Here is a 20,979-nt window from a genome sequence, read left to right as displayed (position 1 = left end):
GGAGGAGAAGGAATTAAACCCACAACCACACACACTCAGGAGGTAGAGGTACGGAGGGGTGCAGACGAGCCATCAACCACTCGTGCATAACCAAATCCGGCTGATGTAGAAGGATTCGTTAATGGGCCAAGTTCTAGCTCAATCGGTGGTGAAATAGGGAAGCACCACTCGACGTGAGCCATGAAGACTTTTTCACACCTAATGTTGATCAAGAGTAGCACCTTAGGCTCCAAGGCCCATGGGAGATGTTACATTTCTTTTGAAAGCTCTCGACACCATGGCCAAGGATCAAAAGTAGCAATTTAAAAATCTGAGGAAGGCAGTCCACCACACCAGAAAGGTAGCTGATGAGACGAAGGCTAATGTTGTCAAAGAAGATGATGCTGCCAGAAACTTCGTCGTGACTCAGTGCCAGCAACTGAGACCAACTTGACCCTCGAGTCGAGCTCAACAATTCAGGGAAGCTGTGATGCAATCTTTTGCCAACTCTGAGATGATGATGGCTTTTATGCAGCGCTCACTTGCGACAGTTCTCGCTGATCTAGTCGACATGTCTAAAGGCTAGGAGAAAATCCAAGAAGAGCAAAAGGTCATCAAACTGGGTCAATTCGGCTTGAAAGAACATGTTGATCTCTCATGTGAAAAGACAGATTTCCTCATCGAGAGTTAAGCAGTTCTAGGGGATAATCCGCTCATAACACTCTGGGAGATAAGAGAGTTGTTAGACCTAATTAAATCCCAAACGAGTGGACAACCAGCATGCCATCCCTCAGATGATGCCAAAAAGAGGGAAGTAAGTGGCGCTGAATCCAGTGGAGCTCATCAAATAGACTTCTCGTCCCATGGACCACCATATCGTGAAGCTCAGTCATACATGGCAATCGAAAGACAACGAAGCAGTGCTACAAGGACATCCTCCAGACAAAGAATGACGATTGATGTAGAAGGGAGGCAAGTTCCTTATGAACGTTATGTAGATGGAAGTGGTGCAAGGTTCAAAGGCAAGATTCCACCCAACATCAAGCACTAGAATTGTGAACACAAACAAAGCTTCCTGATCAACATGAACACAAGACCACGGAGGAGAAGATAAGGGCTGAACGAGTCGATAGGGATAAGAAGATGAAACGAGAGGAGGCTGCTGAAGCCTAGAGGAAAATCAAGGCAAGGTTGGATTCGTTGATAAAGGTTCGGATCTCATAATCGGATGGTGTTATCCGAAAGGCAGTTTTTGACATACAAAAGGATAACAATGTCTCATTCGTGGATGGAATGAACACATCCGAGTTCACAAGGTGGTGGAGACGAGGAGTAGTTGAAGGAGAGGATGTCACTGAAGCCTTCCACAACTACATGTACTTCAGGATCACTCATGAATTTGAACACCTCGTCATCCCAGACAACTTCTATAGATCTAGGGGCAAAATCAATGAATACCTTGACCAAGAAGCTATTCAAGACCAAGGCCAAGTTGGCTAAGGACAAACAGCAAGCAACTGATGCAAGGTAAATTTTTGTAATAGTTAGACTTGTTTGGTTTTTGTAAATGCAATATTTTGAACGATTAATAAAAAATGTTTTGGGGTTGAGTTGAGTTTCTAATACCAGTAATTTTACTCCTAAAATGAATTGTTAAACTAAACTATTCGGCTGTATGTAATGAAAAATCCTTTTCATAGATAATTTCAACCTTATAGTAAGAGTATAGGTTTTAACATCATCAAACAGGGGGGGAATTGTTAGGAATATTTTGTATTAGATTTTGATGATACCAAACATAGGAGTTTACAACCCCCAATCTTTTTATTTCCTAAACATAGGATAATTCTACTCAACATTCTCTTAACCGAATGGTTAACCGAGTGGCTAAAATGTACTCATCCGAAAGTACACTCGAGGAAGTCAAGTCTCTAACAAAGGAGTTACCCGAGGGGTTAAATCTCAGACGAAAAGGCAACAATGAGCCGAGACTTAACCCGAGGGGTTGTCTCTCAACAACTCGTAATCAAAGTGCAATTAGAGACGAATGAAAAAGACAGAAGATTCGAAGACGAAGACTTCCAAGGCTGAGAAGTTACAAAAACCGAATCGCGGAAGGGTCTTCCTCTTGAGTATTATCAAGACCGAGTGATAAGACAAATCATTCGATGGATCTACTCTCAGGATTACCTGTCAGTCTCTACCCGTTGGTCCTTAGGCATTTTGAAAATAGTTTTCCCTCCAATGGATCTATTTTTCACACACCTATAAATACCCTCTTCACCCACTGAAGAAGGTGCTAGTCATTCTATGTTTAAAGTTTAAATCCAGTTTTAAGGACGTCTTCAGCTACTTCAAGTGCGAAGATCTAGTTCATCCAAGCCAAGACATCCAGTTGGAGAAGAAGAAGTTTATCTCTTCAACCATTTGTAAACTCTACTTAGAGAAGTAGAAAGAAGCGGAGTAAACTCTGCAGGATTTGAAAAACTTGGTGTAACAGTTCATCACCGGCTTTTGTGTTCAAGGGGTGATCTATTGGTGGTTTTTGTATTAAGGGGTTTTAGTGCAAACCTTCACGTGTTGTGAAGAAGAGTGGAGTGGGCTTAGTTAACAGCCGAACCACTATAAAAATCTCTCTCTCTCTCTCTCTCTCTCTCTCTCTCTCTCTCTCTCTCTCTCCTTTATTGCTTTCATTATCGCATATCATCAAAACCTAGACTAATATTTTTACAAGCAATCTAACATGCAAACGAACTGAAAATGGTTAAATTAATTTTCCGATGTGCATAAAACTCTGTACTTATAGTTAAGGTTATCGCTTGGGTTAAACTTGATTATTTGCAAAGAAATTTTTAAAACCTAAGTGAGTCTATTCACCCCCGCTCTAGATTCACTCCCTAACCTTACCGGGACCAACATAGGTTGACTATCCGAGGTATTCTTGCAAGTCGCCAGCCGCCCCACCTGCAAGTGCAAGTGGCCTTCCTTTACTTGTAGTGTAAGCTAAACTTTCTATCTTACAAAGGGCATCGCCCCGTAGACCTACCGGGTGACCTACGGCAAACTGGCCGGGTGGTAGTCCATTGGGGCGATTCCAAGGGTGATCCGAGAACATCTTCACTTATCACGAGGCATATCAATAGGAGTTGTACGATTGGTCATAAGTGATTTGGTCACATCAGGCCGGTGGTTATAATGGACCGGTCGATTGGTTCTTGACGGACCAGCCGGGTGATCGCACAGAATAGTCCTTATACGTATTTATCCATTAGACATATATAACAAATATTATGAACATAATACATATGATAAATATTATTAAACATAATACATATGTAATATAATGTTTATGTACATTTGATGGGGCTATAGAACCATTTTTATTGGTAGAGTTTTTGCCCAAGAAGCATAAAACAGTTCTTGATAGGTTCAAAAGAATAAGAGGGGGAGGGGGGAGGGGGGTGAAGGAGGAAGGTAAGCCAAATGAGAGGGTGAAGGACAAGGGCGACCTAAGAGGGGTGAGCCGCCTCCCAAAGGAGTGTAACACCCCGTGTTACGGCCCCTAAAACCATTTAATTAATTAATCAATAGCCCAAGAGAAAGAATAAATCATAATGATTAATTAGGGAAAAAGGCCCACCATAGTCCATGGGCCCTCACATATAAACCCAACCCCTAAACCCAATCCTTAGTTCCAAAAGGAATAGAATTAGCGAGCCTATAATATTAGTTCCTAATTAGGACTCCTAAATATATAAATAGGGGACTTAGGAGGCACCTAGAACTTCCCACAAGAAAAACGCCCCACCACCAAAAGAGCTCCAAGAATCCCCTTAGGAGAAATCAAGAAAGCAAGGAAGCTTAGAGAAAGATCCTTCATAGCCAGGGAATTAATTAAGGCTAAGAGGTAACCCATGTCTCAACAAAACCTATTTTCATAGCTATGATTCCCCCTTAGGGTTTCCCCCATATTATTGTGATTGGCGAGATATGATGATAATTATTGATGTTTGATGTGATGATCCCATGAGGGATCTTGATAATCTTGATATTGGGAGATTCTTGATGATTATGGAATTCTTGATGATTATATAGAGTTCTTGATGATTATGTGTTGTTCTTGATAATTGTGTGATGCTCTTGATGTTTATGTGTTATTATTACCGAATCTTGTAATTAGAAGATGAACCGTATACTTGTTGATATAAAAGTGATTAGAACCCTAGGTTGTATCGTATGATCTTATTCTTGGATTATCGGGTGGGGAAATCGCATGTTTGGGTGTTGATTATGTTTAGAAAAGCATGATAGGTTATGTGCCGTTCGTTTCTCGTATTTGATCCGTCAATTGTCTACGTGTTGTCATTAATTACGTTGTAAAGTGTCTAAGCATGGTTTCGGGATCCACAACGGTTCCCGGGGCGTATTGTGTGATAAGAGTCAGTGGGGGGTAGGTGGGGGGTAGGGGACCCGCCACCTACCCACGGCCGAGAACACCTTCCCGGCAGCGGGCAGCCGGCGGGCGGGCAGCTGATACTTATACCCACGGCCGATAAGCAAAAGCACCTTAAACACATTGATAAATCACAAAAACAGATAAACAAACGCAAGGGGACTCACAACCTCACCGCGTTCCTAACTGATACTTATTTTCTCTTAACTCTGATTCTCATACTTAATCACTAAACTCGAAGCTTTCTCTTCTTTGTTCATCACTTAGGGATCTTTCCCTAATCTTATCCTTCTTAGGATTTCCACTTAATGTTCTCTTCTTATCTCGTCTTTCTTAAGATTCCAACTTAGAGGTCTTTCCTTAACTTGTCCTTCCTAGGACTTTTACTTAGAGTCTCTATACTCAAACTTAAAGGTCAAAACTTCCTAAATCTCCTGCGATTCGTACCGCTCTAATACCAATTTGTAACACCCCACTTTTATATCTCTTAATCACAACTCTAATTCAAACATTAACATAAACTAAGCAGCGGAAATTAAACTAAAAAGATGACTAGTGGGAGTGTCACCGCCACAACCACCACTCCGTAGTGATTGCACAAGCTAAGGGGTGAAACTAGAAATAAGATAAATATCTAGCAAAGAAATAAAATACTGAAAACATAAGGGGGAAAAACGTCACCCCAAAAGTCTATATCATCCTCAAACCATAATGTCAACATAAGTCTAGAATCCATAACAAAATCATAAACATATCTAGAGTTTAGACATCTCAAACTACGAGACTATTTGTTAGGAATCCGGGAGCCAACAATGACTGAGCTATTAATAAATTTTGGTGCGAATATAATATATATTAAATTATTTTTTGAGTTATTATATAAATTATTTAGTAAGTTAAGTTGGGAATTAAACAGAATGTTTGTTAATTAATTCCTACATAAGTAATAATTGCTAGATAGGATTAGAGTAACTTAAGGGAGTTTTAGTTATTTTTGTTCCTCATTATTTGTCATTTATCATGATTAGTTTGTTATAGTTGTTAGGATTTCAAGGATTCTACTACTATAAATGTTTCTCATCTTATATGAATGAGATAGATTATGAAATTAAATGAATGAAAGAAATGCTAAAGCATTCTTTGATGTCTCTCATGTGATTTGAGAGGTGTTCTTTTAGGCTTATCAAGATAATATCAATATTGTGGTGTCTTCCATTCCTTATCACCTAAGACCAAGGTGTGGCGGAAATATCGTTATTAAAAGCACCAAAAATAATCCCTTAACCAACCCCTACATCAGCCGAATATCATCTTCTACACCCCAAACCTTAGTTCTTGTTGTTGCCATTTTGTGCGGAGAAGATCGGGCCAATTTTGGATTCTTTAGTGTATTGAATCTCGAATTCATCCCCGAGGGATCCATATCAGTTTGGTATCAGAGCAAGGGTTCATTCCTCACATGAAAAAAGGGTACGATTCATCCAAACAATTATAGTTACATTCGTTTCTGTCAAATTTTCAGACTGCACAGTTTGAAATAAAAAATTCAAAAAATTAGTTCCCTTTGTCATTTTGATCTGAAATTTTTCTTGGTAGTAAAAAATGCACCCATGTTTCCTTCCATGTAAAAATTTGGTTGAAATCATTCATACATAAACACAGAAAATTAGTTGAATTTCGGCCTAGTATTTGTCCAGTTTAATCCCGAATGAGCACATGGAAGGGGGAGACATATAATTAAGCTTACATGTGTCCAGTTTCATCCCTAAACCATCCCGAATGAGCACATAATTCACGAGGGGCGGTGGCTGGTTTGATGGTGGCCGCTGGTGGGGTGTGGGCCTCGGGTGGTTGTCGGCGAGGTGGGGTGAGAGGGAGAGAAAGAGAGAGAGATTATGGGGGAAGAAAGGAATGAGGAAGAAGAAGGGTTTTTGATTTGGGGGTTTTGGGGTTTTTAGGGATTTGTAGGGGTTTAAGAAGGGAGTGTTCCCTTAAGATTTTAAGAAACACTCATGGCTTAATGGTTAAGGGCTTGGGTTTTCAAATGGGAGGTCTAGAGTTAAATTCTTATTGGTGACATTAATTTTCTTTATGGAATATTTCTTTGTCTTTTCCCTCTTTTGTCTCTTCCCTCTTTTGTCTCCTAGTGGTAGAAGATGTTGGTCCTTGTTGTCGTTGCTGGTTGCCTTGTGGGTAGTCTTGTTTTCTCATGTTATGCTAATATTATTTCGAACTAGCTTTTATTTATTATAATTCCGAAGTGACTAGTCTAAACACGCGATTCTACTACGGGGGTGGTTACAAAAAAAAAACAAAAAAAAAAAGGGTTTGTTATATTATCCTAAACAAAATTCATCTTCATGGTTTCCTTCTGGCGGGTTTGCGCGATCTTCGTCTTCTGGGGTCATATTTCCTTCGTCGGGGTTGCCCTCGCCCTCGCCCTCGAGTTCGGCTTGCATGCGGCTCATGACAAATACTTTTCCGGGGGCGCCATAGTTTCCTTGATTGCTTGTGTCCCTGTGTCGGCCCATGGCCATAGGGCGTGAGTTTCAGGGTTGAGGGCAGAGGAAAGCCTTGTGCCCTTCTTTCCGACAATTAAGCATCGTAAGGGGTTCCCCATGCAGTCCTTTCCCCTATGGTTTTGGTGGCATTTTGGGCAGGGGAAGCCCCCTGTATTAGTTTCGCTGTTTCTTGGGAGTGGCCTCTGTCCTGCTGGATTGCTTGGCCTTGCGTTAACGTCATTTCTTGCTCTTTTCATGGGTGGCGCCCCACCCCCTGTGTTCCTTTTTCGTATCTGTTCCTGAACCCCACGTTGTAGTAGTTGGATTCGGTAGAGGTTGGCGGCACTGGAGTAGGCCTCGTTGAGGGTCCGGGGTCCGCTTACAATTAGGGCTTTTCGGGCTTCGAAGTTGAGGCCTGATACAAATCTCTCTATTTTGGTTGTCTCTGTGGGGACTAATTCTGGCGCGAAGCGTGCCAGTTCGAGGAATCGTTTATGGTACTCCATGACAGTAGTCGTTCCTTGTTTTAGGTGAAGGAACTCTTCGTGCATAGATGCTTTTATGTGGGTTGGGTAGAATCGTTCCCGCAGTCGTGTTTTCAGACTTTCCCAGTTGAATCCTGGTTCTTTCCTGTAAGTGGGTCCCTCGTAGATCCACTAAAGGTCTGCCTCGTGTCCGAAGTAAAATGAGGCTACCTCTACACGACGTTCCTCTGGACATTCTACTAGTCCCAGAATTTTGTCGAAGGTCCGAATCCATTCCTCAAGGATGGCGGGATCTTCTTCTCCTGATAAAGTGGGTGGTCTATGGTTTGAAACTTGTCGGGCAATTTCGGAGTTTGTATTTGGTGGAGGTGGTGGTGGTCGGTTGTTGCGGAGAGCTATGTCGCTTAGTGCTTGGGCGACTTGGGTTAGTTGTTGTAGGATTTGAGCCAGGGGGTCTTGTGTAGCGGGTTCCGGAGTCCTTGATTGACTTCTGGTTGGTGCCATGATGCTGATCTATAGAGCCAATGTTTATAGTAATGTTTGAGTTAGAGTGTTGTACACTTACCTTGGTGTGATAAGCGAAAGGGGAGTCTTTTTAATGGGGGGGGGGGGGGGGGGCTCTCAATCTCACCGCGCGTCCTATAATTCCCTAAATCCTATCCTACTGAACTTTTAATGTTTAAGCCTATTGTCTTAGGGTCTTGGTCTTAAGAGTCTTATCCTAGGGTCAAACTTAGGCTCTGATACCAACTGTAACACCCCGAAATTTTTCAACTTTTAAGACTTATTTAATAAAGGTAAATTCTCATTAAATCCCAAAATATAATATAATAGAGTATGGGGTGCTATGCCACACCTGAGCTAGAGAACTCGGGTGCACAGGCTAACTGCTAATATCCTCAATAACGTAAATACGTAAGCATGGCACGCAGGCCGAAAGGGAAACTATCTACTCTACGCTCCAAGTCTCTAGCGCGCTCCAGTGTCTACTCCTCTGTGCTTGAAAGCCAAATATATCTGTTCAGCGAGAGATGTTGGTAACCCACTCTAACGCGTTGAAATATAGTATAGATATATATATATATATATATATATATATATATATATATATATATATAGATATACAAAAATTATTTCGAAGCAGGAAGATATATACTTAAGAGACACTAGTTTTAAAACAAGGAATAGTCTCAGCAAATAGGGATAAGTACATCAGACAACAATAATAATATCATAAGGAATATGCAGTTACAGTCACAAGCCACTCCTCAATTCCAATCCACATCATTATCCAATCATCATTCGTATGCCCCGAACATGAGGGTTAATGCCTATAGCATTAACACGGCCCTGCAGCACCCTACCTCAGTACCGCGGTACGAGGGGAGTTGATCGCAACCAACCCTTTGAGAACCGCTGACGAACTCAACGTCGGACCATGATCCGACACACCGCTGACACGCCCAGTTGGTGGACCGCGATCCCCTTTACAATGGGGGACTTACGACCCTACACACCGTTGATGCGCACAATCGGTGGGCCGTAGCGGATCAAGCCCGACACCCCGCTGAGCTAAACTCAGTCGGTGGGCAAAGATCCTCGGAGACTACGGTCCTACATACCGATGTCCCACCACTCGGTGGATCGCAGCCAGCCGTAGCCCTACACACCGCCTGATTACTCCGGTCGGTGGACTACAGCCTTCCTCGGCTTGTTGGCCCTACACACCGCCTGGCGCGTCCATGTCGGTGGGTCATATCACCGAGGCCCATGTGGACCTTCAGTTCTATACATAATCTTTATATACCTGACTGGTCTCTACCAGCCTGGTTAACAGTTGGGATGGTTCTCAACCCATTCAACTGCCCGTATAGTGGACCTCAGTCCTATATCATATTAATATCCCTGACCGATCTTAACCGGCCTGGTTAACAGTTGGGATGGTTCTCAGCCCATTCAACTGCCTGTATAGCCCAATTGATCTTAACCAAGTTGGGGTCATGCATCACGTAACACACAATAGCACATAATAACACATAATTCACATAGGGAAGGGGGAGACATATAATTAAGCTTACATGTGCTCATTCACATACTAAGAATAGTTCCTAAGGGCTCATATAACTTCCACCTAGGTCCACGGGTTACCAATTCAACTAGTATGCAATCCCTAAGACTTGTTTAACCTACAAATAGTACCCGAAATTCCAAACTAGACTCGGGCACGACAAACGGGGTCCGTTGGGACACCATGGGGAACGGGGAACATCAAACAGGGAAGCCGAGGACCCGGGGTGGGTATGAACCAGCGGGTAGCCGGTGGGTGGGGGTCACCCGCTGGCTGCCCGCCGGTAGGCACTATTCCGGGCAGCGGGTGGCGGCTGGCCGGTGGCTGCCCGCTGCCGGGCAGTGCCCTTTGGGCAGCGGGTAGGTGGTGGGTTCCCCCACCCCCACCTACCCCCCACTGACTTATTCATCATAATTTCATCCCGGGATCCTTTGTGGAACCCGAAACCATGCTTAGACACTTTTAAATGCAAATAACAACATCACATAAGCAATTAACGGATCAAAAGCAAGAATCATGTAGGACTCATCCCATTACGGCTTCTAAATATAAACAACACCCGAACATGCGAATTCCCGCCCAAATATAAATCAAGAACATCCCCAATACAATTTCCCAATCCATCCTAGGGCTCTAATCCCACCTAAATCATCAAGAACATATTTTATTCTTAACATCAAGTAAATATCAAGATTCGTCAAGAATCATCATATCATAATCAAGAACTTCTTTTTAACGTCAAGGTCATCAAGATTCTCAAGAAAGCATATAAGTCATCTTATCAATCATCAAAAACATAACATAATTATCATAGAAGAATTCAATCAAGACACAAGAATATAGAGGGAGGCCAAGGAGAGAGATTATAGCGAAGAAAATAGGTTTTGTTGAGACATGGGTTACCTTTTAGCCTTAATTAATTTCCTTGGCTATGAAGGGTCTTTCTTTAAGTTTCTCTTTCTTGATTTCTCCTAGGGGAATTCTTGGAACTTTCTTGTGTGGTGAGGGATTATTTGTGGTGTGAATCCTAGGTGCCTCCTATGCCCCTATTTATATACTTAAGAGTCCTAATTAGGGTCTAGGTGGCATGGGTTTACTAATTCTATTTCTTATAGGACTAAGGGATTGGCTTTTAGGGATAAAGGCCCACAGACCATGGTGGACCTCTTTTTGGATAATTAGTGGGTCTTGCTTCCCTTTTTGGGCTGGGTAATTAATTAATTAATTTGGGTTTAGGGATCGTAACACAGGGTGTTACAAGTGTAGCTCCTTCTTGTGTTTTGTGGCCTGTGAGCCAGTTTAGACTTATTACTTGAACATGTATGGTTTTAGATGTTGAACTATGCAGATATTAGCCTGTGCATTCATTCCTGGATGAGCGTGGCATAGCACCCCTTTGACTTCCAGTTTATATATTCCTCTTTCAGTCTTCCGCTGAGTCTAATGTTTTGTTTAGGATATCTGCATGTTTAAGGCTTTGAATAGCTTGGTTTTTAGGGGGTGTTACACTACGTGTGCCTAGGCGCGCTGCTTGAGCTAAACCTAGCCCAACCGTCGTTCCGTTTTTCGAGGGGCATTAAATGCTCTCGTCTCTTCACGTCAATCAACCTCTCTCAACGACCAATGGGCTTCTAACACGTGTCGACCCCTTCGGATTCTCCCAAGTTTATAAACGCGTTCTCTGTCTTCCTTGTTGCTCACTCTCACAACAAACAGAGACCAGAGAACTTTCAATCCTTCACCTAGCTAGTCCCAACTCCTCCAATGTTTCCCAGGTTGGTAACAATGTCATCTTCTTCTTCTCCTTCTCATCGTCTGGTGGTGTCCTCCGCCGCACTAACGACGGTGGCGGCTCTCCCCGATGGCCTTCAACGGCCTAAGGGTAGTTTCGAGTCCATAGACCCTCCGGCGTCTGCTTCGTCGCTGATAACAGAGGCAGATCTCGACCCGATGGGCCCATCGGCCGATGGGCCCATCGGCCGATGTTCTTCCTCCGGGGAACCGGTCTATTCTTGACCCGCCGGAGGGTTATGTGGGCATTCATCTGCACTCAGTGGCCTTTGGTTTTCGAGTGCCACCGCATTCTTTTCTCTCCCTCTTTTCCGTTATTATAACTTAGTTCCTGGTCAGCTGGTCCCCAACTCCCAATATCTTTTGGTTGGCTTTATAGTTCTCTGTCGGTGGTGGCTCTACGAGCCATGCATAGAGTCGTTCCGGTGCCTGTACACCGTGAACAAGGTCGGCCCTCACTCTCGGGCTTCGTGCAAATATCCACCCGTCCCGGGTGAATTTTATTCGAGGGTCTTCCAGATTCCGTGAAAAACTGGAAGCCCTTCTTTTTCTTCGTCTGTCCTTCTTCTTCTCTGCCCCCTTTTCCATTCCCGACCATGTGGCCAGCCACCCTCTTTAAACCCTGCTCCCGACAAGCTGTCTTTACCAAAGACGCGACCCGGGGTGCCAAGTTTTTGAAGAGGATGGGGCCCTACTGCGCCCAATGATGGTCGCGACTTCGAGCCGGATTCTTCTTCTTTTACTCCCTAACGCTATTCTTTCCTTCCTTCTAGAACCTCGCCATTCAGTTGGAGCTGCGAACGCGAATGCGAGCTCTAAAGGCCGGGGCGAGCAGCCTCAACACTCGTCTACTTCAATCGCACGAGGCTCGCAAAGAGGAGCAGGCGGCCTTCACCAAGGAAAGGGAGGTTCACTTATCCGAGCTCCTCAGGGTGACTCGTCTATGGGAGGAGGAGCAGAAGAAGGTGGCCACTGCGGTCGCCGAGTATAAGGGGTCGGCGGCTTTTGATGCGGACGTAAAGTCGGCAACGGAAGGTTGATGGGAGGAGCTAGCAAAGGAATGGCTGGCGACCCCAGAAGGTGATGATTACCTGCTCGACCTGGGTGAACGCGACTACCGACTCGGCTATCGCGAGGCACAGCGTGAGATATACGCCAACTTGCTGGCCCGCGACTCCTCTTTCACCCCCGAAGGTTGGGGTCTCAAGCCGGTTGTAGAGCCACTTCCAGCACCTGGGGATGCGGCTGTAGCTTCTCCTCTAGCTCCGCCGAGTCTGCCGTCGGCGACTGACATGGCCTTGCCCGCTGATGTGCCCCTCGGTCCGACGGCTTCCCCGGTCAGCAATGCGCCCCTTCAGCCAGAAGACCCTTCAATTGCCCCCCCTGTTGGACTATCGGCGGGTGAGCAAGTTGAAGGTCACGAAGAAGTTGCAGCGTCCTCTCCCTTAGCTTAGGTTTTCTTTTCTGCTATCGTCTTGTAAGGGGCTGGTCCTCCCTATGGTCCCTTTTAATGAAAAAACTTTCTCTTTGCTTTTTACTTTGCATTCTTAATCTTGTGTTTTCTTTAAAATCAGCGCGACTTCACAAGCTTTCGAGCCTTGATGCTTCTGTTGTCGAGTCCCTCGGTTGAGACGACTCCTTATGCTTTTACTCTTGGAAACGTCTAAGGGTCAATGCCCTTTGTCTCTATTTCTTTCTCGCCGAGTCCCTCATTCGAGGCGACTCCTTGGGTTTTTTCTCTTAGAAGCGTCTAAGGGTCAGTGCCGTTTTGTTTCTCTCTTTTCTTGCCGAGTTCCTCAGTCGAGGTGACACCTTAGGCTTTTTCTCTTAGAAACGTCTAAGGGTCAGTGCCCGTTTGTTTCTCTCTTTTCATGCCGAGTCCCTAAGTCGAGGCGACTCCTTAGGATTTTCTCTTAGAAACGTCTAAGGGTCAGTGCCCTTTTGATTCTCTCTTTTCTTGCCGAGTTCCTCAGTCGAGGTGACTCCATAGGCTTTTCTCTTAGAAACGTCTAAGGTTCAGTGCCCTTTTGTTTCTCTCTTTTCTTGCCGAGTCCCTCAGTCGAGGCGACTCCTTAGGCTTTTTCTCTTAGAAACCTCTAAGGGTCAGTGCCCATTTGTTTCTCTCTTTTCTTGTTGAGTCCCTCAGTCGAGGCGACTCCTTAGGCTTTTTCTCTTATAAACGCCTAAGGGTCAGTGCCCTTTTGTTTCTCTCTTTTCTTGCCGAGTCCCTTAGTCGAGGCGACTCCTTAGGCTTTTTCTCATAGAAACGTTTAAGGGTCAGTGCCCTTTTGTTTCTCTCTTTTCTTACCGAGTCCCTCTGTCGAGGCGACTCCTTAGGCTTTTCTCTTAAAAACGTCTAAGGGCCAATGCCCTTTTGTTTCTCTCTTTTCTTGCCAAGTCCCTATTCCGTAAGCGACCTCTAATACTGGAGGGTAATAGATGTTTATTCAAAGTTGCGTTTAACGAATACATGGGAGCTAACCTCTTACTGATAGTATTTCTTTACGTAGATCACATTCCAGATTAGGTCGACAGGATCCCCTTCCAAGGTTTCCAGCTTGTAGGTGCCGGCTTGAATCACGGCCGCTATCCGGTAAGGTCCTTCCCACTTGACCGCGAATTTCCCTCCCTCGGTGGATCGGCTGGCCTGTCGATCATGTAAGACAAAGTCCCTCACCTGGAAAGCTCGGGGCCGGATTCGCTTATTGACAGCCTGCTGGTACTCCACCATGCGAGCATGTGTTGTTTCTCTTCGCTCCTCTAGAAAATTCTTCTCAATCCTTAGGTTCTCCTCATTTCCCTCGTCAGTATAATGACAAACTCTATAAGTGGGCTCGACAACTTCCACGGGTACCTTTGCTTCAAAATCATAAGCCAGCGAGAACGAGTTCTCGCGAGTAGCATGTCTCTGAGTAGTTCGATAAGCCCATAATACGCGATCTAACTCATCACCCCAATTTCCTCCTACATACTCTAGCTTTTTGCGGATGTCGTCCACAATGGTGCGGTTTACATTCTCGACCTGCCCGTTGGCCTGAGGATAGGCAACTGACACCTTGGTGTGTCGAATGTTATGCCGTCGACAAAATTTCGAGAAGGGTTGGCAATCGAACTGTCGACCGTTGTCGCTGACCAAGTGTTCGGGCAATCCGAAGCGACAGATCACTTTCTTCCATAAGAAATGTCGGCACTGATACTTGGTAATGGTGACCAACGGCTCGGCTTCTTCCCACTTGGTGAAGTAATCGATGGCCACCATGCAGAACTTAAAATGCCCTGGGCAACTGGTAGTGGCCCAAGCAGGTCAATTCCCCATTTAGCGAACAGAATAGCAGTAGTGACCGGGATATTAAAGGTGGCCGGCCGAGTGTCTTTTCGCGCAAAGGCTTGGCATATAGTACACTTAGCTATCCAGTCGATGCAATCTCTCATCATGGTGGGCCAGTAGTAGCCCTGGACGACCAACTTCCGCGCGAGGGTGTGAGCACCCTGGTGAGCTGCGCATATCCCGCGATGGGCCTCGTCCATTATCTTCACTGCCTCCAGCCTGAGCAAGCACTTGAGGAGAGGTCCCCCAAATGACCTCTTGTATAACTATCCATCTATGATCTCAAAGGAGGGAGCTTTTCTGCGGACTCAGGCAGCGACCGTAGGGTCGTCAGGCAGCTTTCCCTCTTCTTTGTAATTATGCAGCACGCTCCCCCTCAAAGGTTGATCCATTAAAACTCGGACGGTGTGCGCCTAGAAGTAAGGTGCCAGTTTCCGTACCGCGATCACTAATGTGTATACCACCTTTTCCAGGGGAGTATAACGAGTCTCTACGGATTTCAAAGATCGACTGACGTAGTAGATCGGATGCCGAACCCGCTCTTCTTCCCGAACGAGCACCGAACTGACAGTGTAACACCCCCTCCCCCCAAACAAGGCCCACAAGAAAGCCCTAACACATGCAGATTAAACAACAAACTAGCATAGCCACGTCAAGGGGTGTTATGCCACGTCTACCGAACCCGGTAAACGCTAAGGCGAACAATCTGCAAGTGTATACATCTATCCCAAAATATCATACTAACTACATTGGCGCACAGGCCCCAAAAACAAGGATAAAGGTGCTAAGATACCAAGCTCTAGACATCACGCTCGTCTAAACATCACCTGAAAGATACAAAGATAAATATTGGGACGACGCCTGGTCAGCGAATAATGCTTGTAACCCACCAATACCGTTAAGTATCATATACAGGTAGTTATAAATCATAAAACCATTTTTGAAACGGAATACATAAATATATAAGTCAAAAGCTAAGATCAGTGGACAATACAAGACTCATCACTCTCAAAGATAACACCGGGAACACATCCCAAACCACAAAGGTTAACCACAACACAAAAGGAATAAGACTCACCCATGGCAACACATGCCCTTGTGACTACACACGTCACAAGAAAGAAAACTCACCACAACGGCTACACAAGCCCTTGTGACATCACCCATCACGAGTTGATATGCCTTCCTTATGCCCTGTTCCAACCTTATGGCTACCCCCAACCTTGAACCTTCATGCCAACCATTACCTCCAGGACCCCTGTACTTCTTAGTCCAACCTTTTCCCTCCTGGGACCGTCGTCCCCCACCAACAACCCGCCTACAAGACCACCAATTTCATAGTACACAAGGTACCGTACATGGTGAAACACATGCTCGGATAACACATGTTATCCCCCAATCACGTGAACCTTTCTCGAAGGAACACACCTCCATAATCACGTCACGGCCACCACGAGGACCGCTGCAATACCTTGGTGACTAGCGTCCCATACCACTAATCGTGCAATCCAAGTAAAGCCACACACGCACCACCACTCACACGAGTCAAGCAACGGATTACAATGAAGGTATGAAACCATACTCAATCAAGGAATTGGTCACCACCCAACGACAACAACGATGTATAACACAAGTTAACATCAACCATACGGAAGGTACGAACAACACACACACTAGCATTAAGACAATAATCTAGCATGCTTAACAACGGAGAAACTCAAGATAGTTCCGAGGAACTCACAAGACACCTCTTGGTCCAACGAAACAGAATGTTGAACACATAGCACGATTCAAGACACCAAAGTCCTACATGGATACCTAGCATATAGTTCTAGACTTATGAAACATCAAGAAGACGCTCAAAAAGTTCCACAAAAGAACAACGGGAAGTCAAAAGATCAAATACCGAGACAACGAATCATGGAGAACAAATCCCGAACCAAACACCACCGTGTACCCGCGGGTGGACCCACGGGTAGTGCCCCACCCGTGGTTCTGCCCGCGGGAACATCATCCCACGAGGCCTGTACCCGCGGGTAGGCCGCGGGTGGTGCCCCGCCCGCGGGAACATTACTGTTCCACAATAAATCCCTTCGGGGATTTTCTTCTCCAAACACAAATTCAAGTCCAAAACATGCCAAATCTCACCAAATACAACAAAATGACTTGAACCATGGAAAATGTCAAGCAATGGAACAAAGGAACCCTAAACACAAGCTCTAGATATGCAAAATCACAAGACAAATGCATAAATCCTCACATTTCATAGCAAAACACAAGTAGAATCCAAGAAATCACATATAGGTAAGCAAAATAGGTTTTGTAGAGCATGGGTTACCTCTTGTAGACCAAAAGACTTCACTTTACACCTCAACAACCTCCCCACAAGGCTTACTTCTCAAACCCACTTCAAGGTCAAACCAAAAGATCGTAAAGATCTTACCTTTAAGAAAAAGACAACTAAGATGGAACCAAAAAGACTAGATAAACTTATATCTTACCCTCCTAGATGCCCAAATAGGTGAAAGGTTGAATCTTGGAAGCAAAACTTGGAATCTTGACAAGGGTCTCAACTTGGCTTGGAGAATAAGCTACACTTCTTTCTAGAGAGAAGGTAGAGCTAATTTTCTAAGAATTGTAAGGAATGAAATGAAGAAGTCTTCTAGATTAGGTTACAATACTAACTCTTGGTGAAAAGACAAGAATACCCTTACTAAGCTTTAGAAAGTGTAAGGAACAAGGGAACTCCCTTCAAAGCACAAGGTTCAACACAACTTAAAGGTTGACTAGTCAAATACTAGTCCTTGAGTATTAAAAATCAGGATTTTAGGAATCAATTCCTCAAAAGAAATAGAATTAATTACTCAATTAATTCATGGGTTGAAATGTGGATTTTTGGGGTGTCACATCCTCACCCCCTTCAAAGAAGCTTCGTTCCGAAGCTTGGGTACGACGAATTAGAAACAAAAGGTGGAAGGAAACATCGTTATGACAAGAAGTTCAAGAATAACTCTTTTGGTCAAAAACTCCAAAAGATTCAACAAGGATTCCAAAGCAATGAAGAAGTCATTTCGAATTCAAGGATTGATCGAGAGGTCAACACACGGATAGATCGAGCATCAAAACTCTAGCCTCAACACAACCACCAACTTCTAGACAACAAACAAGAACCAAACAACTAGCTCCAAACACCAACTTACTAAGCTAACTAAACAGCAAAACAACAAGCAAAACAAACAAGCACGCAAGGCAAACAACAACCTAACACCAAGCTAACAACAACTAAAAAGGAAACAACAAGGAAAAATAAAAAGAAAAAGACGAACGGAACTACCACAACACAAACTAGAACTCTTCACTCTCTGACTCCTCAGCCTCTTCAGACTCTTCTTCGTCTTCGTCTCTGCGGCTAGAACTGGCTTCAAACTGGTCCAACCTCTGATGCACTGCGACGAACCGCGCCTTCAAAAACGCGAAACCCTCGGCGATCAGGCTGTTCTGTTGACGAAGCAAGGTGACAACGCGCTCCTCATGCGCCAAGACATCATGCCCTCTCTTCGTGCGAGCTTCACTCCTTCTCCGGTTTTCCTCACTATCTGAATCACTTTCTTCAGCTTCGGCGGTCTCCGGTGCTCCTACTTCCTCCTCTAGGTCTGCTTCCTCCTCAACTTCTTCGTCACCGCCCAAACTCTTAACTGCGAGGCTCAACTTCCCTGAAGGGATTCCAAGCTCAGCAGCTAACTTCGCCCGCTCATCAGGTGCTTTCCTCACAACCTCTTCAAGCGTGATGTACTCACCATCATCCAACAGGAACAGCTTACAACTCTGGAGATTGGCGGCATCCAACACCATCTTTCCCACGGCCTTCAGGAGACAACCATCCACACTAGCACCCTTCCTCACCAAGATCCAACTCAGCACCATCCCATAAGGTAAGCTCTTCCGATTGTGATCCCGGCAAAACACCATGTGTTGCATCATCAAAGCAGGCAGGTTGAACTTAACCATGTTCTTCAGACATAAAGCAAAGGTGCACTCCAACTTACACAACAAACTGCTCTTGTTGTTATTAGGCAACAAACAATCCGATACCAACATGACCAAGATCTTTTGCTCCGCAGACAAACACTTCTTTTCCGGCCTAGAGGCTTGAGTGAAACCACTCGTACGGCCTAGCAAGTAGCTCAAGTAGTCATGGTACCCCATGGTATTCGTACTAATCCAAGAATGACCACTGTACTGAGCTACTCTGGTAGCAGACAAACTCAACAACTGAGCCAACCTCTTCTCAGAAAGCACAACCTTTACACCTCTCACCTTAGAGGTGATTTCAAGCCTTTCACCTTCCTTTGTCACAACCATGTGACGATAAAACTCTTTCACCAAACACGGGTATGTCTCGGCCCTTATGGCGAGAAACCCATCCAACAAACCTTGAAACCTAAGCAAATCCAACAAGGAACTTGAAAAAGATTCCGGATCAAATGCTTTACCTTCAAGCACAAGGTAGTGGGCATCCACCCATTCCGCTTTCCTAGCCAAACTTGACCTTCTAGGTATGGTAGGAGATGATCCAAAGCTCAACAAGCAAAGCCCACAACTTCCTCTTCACACCCACACTACCTCTCACTCTCCGGAGCTCTCTCTCTCTCTCTCTCTCTCTCTCTCTCTCTCTCTCGCGCTGCTCTCGGCGTCACGGCAACAGCAGGTCGGCGACGGCGGTGGCGACTCCGGCGGGTGGCGGTTCGGTGGTGGCTGGGCGACGGATTGGAGTGGTGCTACGGGTTGGGGATGGGGTTTAAGGGTTCTCACGGGTAGGAACGAGAAAAGAAGAAGAAGAAGAGGGAATTTGGAATTTTAGGGATTTGGGAGAAATTGGGGAAAAAGATGACTAAATTTGGGTATTTTGGGTAAAGTGGGAAATTATGGATTAAATGGAATTAGAATTGGGTAAGTTCCAAGAAAGACAATTAGTTTAAGTGGTTTAGAAGTTGGGTAGAAAAGAAATACGTTAGGGTTTGAAACTTAAAGGTTACAATTAAACTTTAGGCTTGGTTTTTAGAATGCACAAGGAAGAATTTTGGCAAGAGTTTTGCGATTTCCAAATGTAAAGAATACTTGGAAAATTTAGGAAGCTCACAAGGAATTGTGGTAAGAACAACCAAGTAGAAGGATTGTGGAATTGGGCCAAATCACAAAACATGACAAGGATGGGTTGCTAACTCCACAACAAAGCTTAAAGACCAACTAAAGAAATCACTTAGCAAGAAGAGAATCTATACTAAGCATCCAACGAGTTACTAACAAGGAAAACATGCCAAAGATTGCCAAATAAAAGGCAACTACGAAACACAAGGGAACACTCAAGGCAACAACGAACACGGTGATCACGGAAAGACAAGGATAGGCTAGAATAAAGGGGTTACCTGCCACTTCATCCTCCATCAAACCCTCCGACTCAGCCTGCGAACGCGCCATCACGAAGACTCTTCCAAGTGGCCTAGCTCCGACAGCTCCGCGACTCGAACTCCCACCCGTGGCTCCTCTGGCTCCCGAGGGTGGCGGCAACGCTCTCTGACCGGCTAACAGGGGGCACTCTGCGATCTTGTGACCAGCAACTCCACAACGGAAACACCTAAACGCCTGGCCTTGACAACCTTGGCCTACGTGCACCTTCCCACATCTTCGACAAACAGCCGACTTAGTTTGATCCTGATGCTCCACTCTGATAGGTCCTTGAGAAGAAGATGACACAGCTCTGGCTGGAAGACTCGGTCGGGGCTTCTTGAAGGTAGAAGAAACTCCGCTCTCAACTCTCTTCCTGGCTAGCTCAAACGAACTCTTCTGAAGCTGCTGCACGCGATACAGATCCGCGGCACTCAGATACGCATCCTTAAGGGAACTTGGCCTACTCACCGTCAACGCTTTTTGTGCCTCATAGTTCAGACCAGCAACGAAACGCTCAACCTTGGCAAACTCCGTAGGCACAAGCATTCTTGCAAAGCGTGCCAGCTCCAGGAACTTCTTGTGGTACTCAACCACAGACTAAGACCCTTGCTGCATGTGAAGGAACTCATCAAACATGGCCGCGCGCACATGTGCAGGATAGAACCTTTCATGCATCCGGTCTTTAAGAGCTGTCCAACCAAACTCTGGTTCCTCAAGAAGAGCCGGGCCCTCGTGGATCCACCACAAGTCCGCTTCTTGGCAGAAGTAAAACGTTGCCAGTTCTACTCTCCTTTCTTCAAGACAGCCTACCATGGTGAAAATCTTATCAAACACCCGTAGCCACTCTTCAAGGACTACAGGGTCTTCCTCGCCAGCGGAGGATGGCGGCCGATAACCCGACACTAAACATCTTACGTCACGGTGCC

This window comes from Ipomoea nil, unplaced genomic scaffold (genome assembly GCF_001879475.1).
Source record: "Ipomoea nil cultivar Tokyo-kokei standard unplaced genomic scaffold, Asagao_1.1 scaffold3195, whole genome shotgun sequence".
In the NCBI taxonomy this organism is placed as follows: Eukaryota; Viridiplantae; Streptophyta; class Magnoliopsida; order Solanales; family Convolvulaceae; genus Ipomoea; species Ipomoea nil.
The sequence above is the reverse complement of the archived record's forward strand: the minus strand, read 5'-3'. Positions refer to the sequence as shown.